The sequence below is a fragment of the Lactuca serriola genome, chromosome 4, assembly GCF_051521515.1.
Source record: "Lactuca serriola cultivar US96UC23 chromosome 4, Lser_US96UC23_V15, whole genome shotgun sequence".
Classification (NCBI taxonomy): Eukaryota; Viridiplantae; Streptophyta; class Magnoliopsida; order Asterales; family Asteraceae; genus Lactuca; species Lactuca serriola.
Genome location: NC_136411.1, coordinates 363,974,032 through 363,984,726, shown reverse-complemented (window position 1 = coordinate 363,984,726; position 10,695 = coordinate 363,974,032). Strand labels below are relative to the sequence as shown.

Below are 10,695 nucleotides of genomic sequence, written 5' to 3'. Positions count from 1 at the left end.
ACAACCAAACAAGGAACAGGTAGTGAAGCATAGATCACAAATTCTAAGTCTATAAAATCTCAATTATATAAAACCTTGGTTGTATACACTCCGGAATCATAGACCTACCAGAAGGGTCTTTTAAGTTCTCACATAAGTTATTTATAGACAAAACTTCAAAAATGGTCCCTATGGTTTCTGAAAATATCAAGTTTAGTCCCTAAGTTCAAAAAACCTCACAGAAGGTCCCTATGGTTTCAAAACTTTTAACAAATGGTCCTTCCGCCTAACTCCGTTAGCTTTCTACTGTTAAGTGAGGGGCATTTTCGTCATTTCAATACACAGGGACCATTTATGAGGTTTTCTCTATTTAAAAAAAAGACAAATATATATATAATTATTTAATTAAAGGGCCTCTCTCTCTCTCTCTCTCTCTCTCCCTCTCTCTCTCAAAAGAGCTAATCTTAAACTGGATCTTCACTTCATCGATGAACTCATCTTCCGCCATATCAAACGAAGAAGACTTATCCCCTTTCATCATCAAAACCTTCGCCTCGGGTAACCCCGAAACCCGACTCCACCACCTCCATCATTTCTGCAGATCCAAAAAGGTTGAGATCGTAGAAGTCTGCAAGGTTCATTATCAGGACTTCATAATGGCTTTCGATGACCTGTGTTCTCTTCTTTCAGGCGTCGAATCGCTTAAACATTCCCAACATTCCCAGCTGATGCACCTTGCTCAAAGATTGCATACTTAGTTCCAACATTTCTTGCAACAATTCCAATCATAATGGTTGTTATTAATTAGGTCTCAATTGAAGAAAATCAAGAAATAGCAACAAGAGTACTTACCTCCTGGCATGACACCTGTCCCACCAGCAATTCCAGCTGCAGTGTTTGCAACTAGGTTGCCATAAAGGTTAGGAGTCACCTGAAAGATTCAGTGAGGAAGAATGTGTAAAAAATGGAAATGATGGTGTATGATTGATTAAGAAGATAAGATTAACATACCATGACATCGAATTGCTCAGGCTTTGAAACAAGTTGCATGCAGCAATTATCAATAATGTTTTCGTGCTATTTGATGTTGGGATATCTTTTAGCAATCTCCCTACAAGATTCCAAGAAAAGACCATCTGCAAGCTTCATGATGTTTGCTTTATGAACAACTGTTACAATCTTTCTATTGTTGAGATGAGCATATTCAAAAGCATATTGTTCTATGCGTTCAGAGCAGAACTTTGTGATCACCTAAAATGACACCATAATCAGACACAATAGAAAGAAACTTATATACAACAGTTCAAGAGTAGCCACTTTCACATAGGCATTTCATCGAACAACAAGCATGCGATGATAATGAAATTAAGAAACCCAAATGTACTTTAAGACTTTCAACGACACCAGGAACAACCTCATGCTCCAAACCCGAATACTCCCCCTCCGTGTTCTCCCTGATAACCACGATATCGATGTTTTCATGCCTAGTAGGCAACCCAGGCTAATTAAAACAGCTCACAAGCAAGACATACAAATCCAGTTCTTTCCTCAACAGAAGATTCAACGAATTAACCCCTCCGCCCACCGGCATAATAAATTCTCCCTTCAAACAAACTCTATTCTTCTTAATTGAAGCCATAACATCACCAGGTACCGTGTTCATGTCGCCATGAACTTTAAATTTCTCGAAGGTAATCGGCGCACGCATTGCCTCGAAGACCTGTTCAACGGCGCTGGTCACCAAAAGACCGATCCCATCGCCAGGGATTAGAGTAGCGAGTCTTGGAATACCCTCTCCGGTAATAGGGTTAACTGGTATTATGTTAATTAAGAGAGAGAGAGATAGAGAGAGAGAGAGAGGGTGGGTCCCTTTAATTAAATAATTATAATTTTTTTTCTTTTTTTTTAAATAGAGAAAACCTCATAAATGGTCCCTATGTAATGAAATGACGAAAATGCCCCTCATTTAACGGTAGAAAGCTGACGGAGTTAGGCAGAAGGACCATTTGTTAAAATTTTTGAAACCACAAGGACCATCTGTAAGGTTTTTTGAACTTAGGGACTAAACTTGATATTTTCGAAAACCACAGGGACCATTTTTGAAGTTTTGTCTTATTTATAATACCTAATATACTCTTATAGTATTTTAATGTAATGAACTTTGTATGTTTTAAACTTGTTGTTGTCTTGGACTATTATAAAATACTCCCATAGTATTTTAACTTTATGTTTTGATCTAGAATTCCCTTGAATAGAGTTAGGTAAGTTTTAAGACTATTGCAACACCACATCACTCCCAAACACGTGTCGATCACATCTCAAATGAATATAGTTGATCAAGCTATATTGATCCCATATATGATTACATAACTGTCCAGGTTTAACTGCAGTGTTCAACCTTTAAATACTTATGTTCTGTTCTTCTTGTGATTGTTTTTCTAGTATGTATATATGTATAAGCATGTAGGTATACTTTTATAAAGTATTGTTATATTCTTAAAATATATTATTATTCAAAGCACTACGGTCCCATTGTATTTATAGTTGTATATCTTTTATAAGTTGATATACTTAGCTCACTATAAACAATTCTCTAATACCAATCTATATCACCCCCAAACCAGAACGGCGGAAACGTTCGGGGCGGAGGACGTCATGTTTAGTATCACAACACATGTATCATAGTAATCATAGTAACAAACAATCATTTTATTAATATTAAAGTACTTACAAAGTGGTGATTCACAAAAGATTTAATCCAAAAGAAAATATCAAAACAAGACATGAAGCTACTATACTTCATCTTCTGACTCCCGGAGCGCATACCTGTCTACTAGTTTCCTGAGAATACAAGTTATTTTGAAAGAGTAGATTAGCATTTAAGCTGGTGAGTTCATAAGTATTTTAGTGATGTAAAGTATTTTGTAAGTTCTTTTTAGAAAAGTTCGCCTGTTCCTTCAGAGGATCCTATATCTTCTAATGTAATGATTGAAAGTAAAAAAGACTCTACAATTCCATCTATGAGTACTAAATGGATACAAGTTATATACACTTTAGAGTAAACAGACAATTGATTGTGTGAATCTGACCTAAGCCCACAACCAAACAAGGAACAGGGAATGAGGCGGAAAGCACACATCCAATTGTTTGTTAGATCTTCATTGTATACAACCCTGACATATTCATTTGGTACTTACAGAGTTAACTGTAATAGTTCCTTTATTTGATGAAAATATTCTTTAAGAAAACCCCTTATTTCCTTTAGTAAAAAAGGTAACCACAATAGTCCCTTCTATAATCACTTATTTTATACAAGCTATATAAAATCTAATATCGAACAGATAGTTAATTGTATGAATCTGCCCTAAGCCAACAACCAAACAAGGAACAGGAAGTAAAGCAGAAAGCACACATCCAATTGTCTATCAGATATTAATTTATATATAACCCTGATGTGCAAACTAAGGTATTATAGAATTAACAACTAAAGGTCCTTTAAGTTATACTGGTTTAAAAAAATGGATTAAACCCTTTTACTGATAAGTTTCTAGTTTAGTCTACTACATGTTCTATCTGAAAAGTATGTTTTTGTAATAGAAAAACGATGTATTGAATTTGTATACTATGACCTGACCCATACCTGGTAATCCTTATGATTACTTGGTGTATACGAAATATATATATATATATATATATATATATATATATATATATATATATATATATATATATATCACTAAGATCAGATAGATAATAGATTGGGTGCATCTGCTCTATGCCCACAACCAAACAAGGAACAAGAAATGAAGCGGAAAACATACATTCTATTGTCTATCGGACCCGATTAATATATATCCCTGATGTATGCACTAAGGAATCCTAAAGTTAGCCTTATAGGCCCATTTCTAAGTGAATGTTCGTGTTACTAGGAAGTTATGTGCTTTATTTATTATTGTCCGGTACTTTGTAGAGGTACCCCTTTAGAAATAAATCCAGTACTTTATAGATGTACCCCATATATATATATATATATATATATATATATATATATATATTTATGTATATATGTATCCTTATACCACTTTTATTATCATCTTTTGTTTAGAACAATGAGTTAATGATACTTTCCCTTCCTAGGTTACTGGGAATTATTAGTAAAATGTGTTAATCATGATTTGTTCTCCTGATTATAGTATATTGTATGTTCCTCCCTGTTTCTCTTTATAGTATGTTCCTCCCTGTTTCTCTTTAAAGTATGTTCCTTCATGTCCTAGTTATAGTATGTACTGAACCCCTAAACTATACCTATTATAGTTTACTAGTATGTTTACTTGAACTGTCACTGACTTGAATAAAAGACACATTTATCTACTGATTTATGATTGTACTTTAAAAATGGTGTTTTATAAACAATAAAGTATCATAACATAAAAAGAGTTTTTGAAATGGTTTTGATCACTTATAAAACTATAATAAATCCTTTAAAGTGATGGTTATCACAAATAACATTTACACAATTATCATTGTGTTCAACTGGTATTCCCCCCTTAAAAGCATTTAAAACATTTAAAAGATTGATTATAGGGGTATGAACTCACCTTATGTGGGTGATTCAATTGCATATTCGTGTAAGGATGAGAAGTTCCACGAAAGAATTCCTGAGACACAAACGAGTCCTAAATGACATATAATGGCATATATAGGCATGTAATTCGTGTTTTACATAACTAACATGCAAGGACACACCCTTAGGACTTGGAAACAGTTGAACTAAGTTTTACAATTACATGTGATTGACTAAAGGAAGTTTACGGCCACACAAGGGAGTGTACGGCCAAGGGGTGTATAGTCAAGAAGTGTACGGTCGTACACTCATGGAAAAACATGCAAAAGAGGTGTTTGATCCATGGGGAAACTAGTGTGTCTAATGCATAACAAGAAGATGAACAAAGCTCTCATTTTGGAGGGTCTTGAGGTGTGTACGGCCAATGAGCCTATGAAGGGTTCACGGTCATACTTCCTTCAAGATCATGAAGGGATATTGAAACATGATGAATCAAGGCTTGGGTCTAATGGTCTTTCAAGTATAACAAGGTACATGAAGAAACACTTAAAATTTTAGGATCCTTGGGAGTTCACGGCCACCAAGAACAAGTGTGTGTTCTTGGTGTTCTTGGTGAAATATGATCTTGAAGATCTAGACAAAAGTGGTGAATTCAGGGATGAAGTCATCGGGTTGTACTAGATTAAGAAGGATATCAAGGTATACAAGGAAGAATCACTTATGATTTGGACGAGAAAAGGACTAATTCTTGATGATACTTGAGAGTGAATTTGGGTGTTCTTGAGTTGAAAGTGTAAGAAATGAAGAGTAATGAAGGAATACCCTACATAAGGGCATGAGTTCACGACCACCATGAGTGTACGGCTGTACACTCATGTGTGCGGCCGTACACTCCTCTTGAAGGAGTTCTTGGTCGATTGTAACATGATGATCGTAAGTTAGCATAACTGTAAGTCCCCAAAATGCTTGAGTGTCAGTCAGATCCGTTTGATGATGTGGAATCCCAATCAAACGGATGATGCCAGGTCACAATAAGAAGAGAAGGAGAAGAAGAAGATAATTAATCTTGTATTATTTGATGATTAGAATGTAGATCCGAATACAAGATTCATACACACTAACACACTCACTTCTTCTCTCTAACTTTCTCTCTCTACAATATGCTCTCCTTTCTCTCTCTTCTAGCCGTACACTTGCATGCACTGCTCACCCTATATATATGAGACACCAGCCGTACACCCATGTACGGTCGTACACAGGTGTGCGGCCGTACACACGAGTACGGCCGTATACAACCACAAAATTACATATTATATTATAGAAAAATATATTTTCCTAGAAAAGAAAAGTATAAACCATAATTTTGACCCAACAATCTCCCCCTTGGTTTATAGATTTCTTTTCTAATTGACCCAACAAGCTCCCCCTAAAAAGTAGCTGGCTCTTCTTGTCAATCTTCATTGGGAGCTTGGCTTCAGCCTTAATCTTCAATTTCTTCACAGCTTCAATATGAAGATATGAATCTTCAATGAATGACTTCATCCTGAGTGGTTGGGCATTTCTTTAATATTTGACTCTGAACGCATATTGGGTGAGGAGGCTTGATGTATTGATTCTTGAAAGAGAGCGCTTTCAGCTTGAGAATCTTCAGAGAGAACTAATCTTCTGGATCACTTCAGCAGGTTCAAGATAGCAGCAGAATGATTGAGGAGGCTTCAATGCAATCCGTCAAATAATCTTCAATTTCAGCTTCACCTTGTTTCTGGGGGAAGGATTGAATGTTTAAAGAATAATCTTCATTTCTTGCTCCTTCGAATGAAAATTCTTCGATGCTCATGGATGAATCTTCGTCTCAGAAATCTCGATATAGACTCCATGAGTCTCATCTACATCTGAATTCATTTTTCTAGACAAAACAAAACTAAAAGAAAACTTTAGCACACAATATTTTTGGGTTTTTCATATTTTCTGAAAAAAATAAAACAAAAATAACACTATTTTTTATTTTTAATTTTCTGATTTTTTGTTTGATTTTTGATTTTTTTTTGTTTGATTTTTTTTAATTCTCCCCCTAAATTTGTGCATAGAGGAAAACTATGAACAAATTTAACAAAAAGAAAAATATTTGGGATCAAAGTTGTGAGACAGCCTGAACTTGTTTATCAGTACCTTCACCTTCATGAATAGATCTGGTCAATTGTCAGTATTGTGATCCACTTAAACACGAAGGATATCGACAAACTTTTCTAAATAAACCATTTAGCTGACGACGACCATGGGTATTGTTGTCCACTTAAATTAAGCAGCGAGATCTACAGACAACCTCTAAATGGTTCAATTTTAGTTGCACTAAAATGTGTTCCCCACTTCCCGATATACCCTGGTTATCAAGAACTTCCTAAGGACTCCTTACTTTAGGTGAGTAAACAATTATTAAGGAGGAAGTCAGATTTAGAAATAGGTGCATATGTTGTGTCCCAGGTCGGATCTCTTTCAATCACGCAGAGGGGACAACATATCACTAACAGAGATAGAGGGACTATAAAGATAGAATGTTGCATATGTTGTGTCCCAGGTCAAATCTTTCGATCACGCAGAGGGAACATATGGCTAAAAGATAGGAATAGTTTCATAGACAAGGATGTGCGTAGAAATAAAGTTGCATATGTTGCATTCCAGGTCGTATCTCTTCCAATCACATAGAGGAAGCAACATATGACTGACAGATAGAAAGAAATAAAATAATTTCCTACAGACCTACTTTGTCAGAACCCCCAGTCGCCCTATCAGAACCAGAATTAAGGACATAAGTCCTTACATCAAGGAAAAGTTGAACCACTATTCTAGATGCGTATTAATTTAGTTTATCCCGTAGGTTCCCGTGTTTATCTGACTGCTCAATCTACCCGAGCGTCGTATGGTCAGCCCAAACAATCTTATCCAAATCCACAACGTCAAATCCTCCGTGCCTACCAGCACATTGAACACAGAGTCTAGATAATTCAGATTCAGTCCCTTACACTGGTTTTAGACTGCCCGTTATCACTTTATCTTTATATCACTTCCCAAAAAATACCCATTGACAAAAAACTATAAGAAAATTAAAGAAAAATGTCTTTGAAATGAATCAATGTAAGATAAACTCAAGAGTATAGAGAGCAAAATGCAAATCATAATTCACCGATTGAATTGTCATCCAGAAGGTCTGAGAACAGCACGCATAATCTCAAAACAGATCCGAAAATTTTCATGTCGTTAAGCACAAACCCCATGAGTGATCCCTTCCTTTCTTCCTTTCCCACAAAGGACATATGCTCTCAAACAAACATCTGAGTGTTGCATAGTAGAGAGATGCCTCCTATCATGTGCCTAGAACAGCCACTATCAACAAACTGAAGTTTGATGATATGCCTCCATAGCTGTTCCGACACAGAGCAGGATCAATTGGTCTTTGGAACCCAGTCCATTTTGAAACTGGTTCGACCTTTGTCTTGAACGCAAGGTACTTTCTCCCATGAGATATCTTGTTTATCCGAAACAGAAGATGAAGAAATATTAGATTCATTAGTTGATTTGGGATATTGAGCTCTGATACTACTTGTAAGTCCCCAAAATGCTTGAGTATCAATCAGATCCGTTTGATGGTGCGGAATCCCAATCAAACAGATGATGCCAGATGACAATAAGAAGAGAAGGAGAAGAAGAAGATGATGAATCTTGTATTATTTGAGGATTAGAAATATAGATCCAAATACAAGAGTCACACACACTAACACACTCGCTTCTTCTCTCTAACTTTCTCTCTCTACAATATGCTCTCCTTTCTCTCTCTTCTAGCCGTACACTTACATGCACTCCTCACCCTATATATATGAGACACCAGCCGTACACCCGTATGCGGCCGTACACACGAGTACGGATGTATACAACCACAAAATTACATATTATATTATAGAAAAATATATTTTCATAGGAAAACAAAGTATAAACCATAATTTTGACCCAATAATAACCCTACACCCAATCCTTAAGTGTACTAGGCTTAGATCCCATAAAATGATCCTTAACAACGCTAAAAGATAGCAGAAACGAGTCTGACACTCGTTTGATTGATTGGACTTTACAAGATAAAATTTTTTGGGTTGTCACATTATTGAGGCAAGACTGTCATGAATCCGACTGTAGATTGTCTAGGTGTTTTAGACATAGCACAAGTTTGCTGCAGTGTTTATGAGTACTTCTGGAATAAGATTCGAGTATTGGATTAAACCCACGCTCATCTGAATCACTTCATGGATTTTATCACAAATAATTGTAAGACAATAATATCTTATATTCTTAAAATAAATATGTGTGAGTTGTAGCTTACAAATTGGTTACACATTGATGATGCGTGAACGTACCAGTAACTTGATGTTATAAAACACATTGTTGTGTGTGATTTGATGAGTAAATATAACAAGCATATGAGTCAAATTTTATCCATTCCTTTGACCCTTAGAGGGATAAAAGCAATATCTGTGGGCCCCTCGATGATTTAGTGATGACACCCTAAGCGCTTGGCCAAGCCTGAACTGATTTGATTTGTTCAATTAGTCAGTTGTCATAAATCGAAAATCGGGAAACAACATCTGGACAAAGAGAATGATTATAATCCATGTCTCAATCCATATGATATGTTGTACAATGGAGGAATATATGATCCCTTATCTAATGGATGCATCATTGACTAGGTCAGAGTTCGACAACGACTTTTAAGAGCTACGATTTCTAGTCTGGTTGTGGAGTCGTACTTGCAATAATAGTTATTAGACTTATCAAAGTGGGAGACTGTTGGATTAGGTGTCTAAGCCCAAAAATATAATTGGTATGTATTTGACCCGATAGTAGCATAGTCCATTTAGGTTCCCTTCACCAGAGTAATTTGATAGGATGGACTTTTGAGAAGAGTTATGTGTGATTTATTAATATATTATAAGTTCTAATATATTAATATGAAATCATATTATTTAATTTGTATTGATCAAGATTTAATTTGAAATTAATTTAGTGATCAAAAGGTACTAATTAAATATACGGGGACTGATTAAGTAAATCAATGATTCTTATAGTATGGGCCAATGATCCATGGTTATTCAGGATGGGTTAAACCAATATGATAGTCCATGGATAGTCCATGGATTTTTAACCCATAGAGCCTAAGTAATATGAAGGGTCTTGTGACTTAGGGTTTACATGGATGTAACCCTAGACTTTGCCACACTATAAAAGGAACCCATAGTCACCAAAATCGACTCTCATGCATTTCTAAGAAGAGTGATAAACGATTTTGTGTGCTAAGTAGCTTGTATCTCAAGTCCTCCTTTGTTCATGGTGTTTGTCAACCATTTGAGGCATCACATTTGAGGTGCTAAGTTCTTAAAGGCCAAAACTTCAAGCTACAACAAAGAGGTAATTCCATAACTCAATTCTATGTTGTTTATGTCAATTATATGCTAGTTGTAGGCTTAATGCTTTGTAAACAATATTTCATGTATGTACACCATAGGATGTTGTAGTATACTAACCCAACAAAATCCATACCTGTTAGCGACTTTATTAAAAACATTCATCGACTTAAACCGAAAGGAATTCCACGAAGAGTTATTACCCATTGAGTTGAATGGTTTCGACATCGTTTTGGGAATGGATTGGCTTAGCGCCAATGATGCCGAAATACTATGCCGAAAAAAGATAGTAAGAGTAAACCCACCGAGGAAAGTGTCATTTATGGTGTACGAGGACAAACGTAGAATGAATTCTAGAAATACTTCTCTAATGAAGCCAGAAATGCTTGTCCAAAGGATGCACGTCATACCTGGAATTTGTGATCGATGCTAAGAAGGAGAAGAAGCAGATGCAAAATATACCAGTGGTGTGTGACTATCCGAAAGTCTTTACCGAAGATCTTCCTGGATTACCACCTGATAGACAAGTAGAATTTCGGATATACTTGTTACTAGGAACAACACCAATAGCAAAAGCACCATACTCACTAGCACCAACGGAGATAAAGGAGCTTATGACACTACTTTATGAGTTGTTAGACAATAGTTTCATTAGACCTAGTTCATCACCCTGGGGATCTCCGGTCTCATTCGTGAAAAAGAAGG

The 10,695-nt window shown here is 35.9% G+C and overlaps 1 pseudogene; it reads right to left on the bottom strand.

The window, feature by feature from the left end:
• Positions 1-503: 503 nt before the first annotated feature.
• LOC145099732 (isocitrate dehydrogenase [NAD] regulatory subunit 1, mitochondrial-like) lies at positions 504-10,218 on the bottom strand (annotated as a pseudogene).
• Between the last annotated feature and the right edge of the window lie 477 nt (positions 10,219-10,695).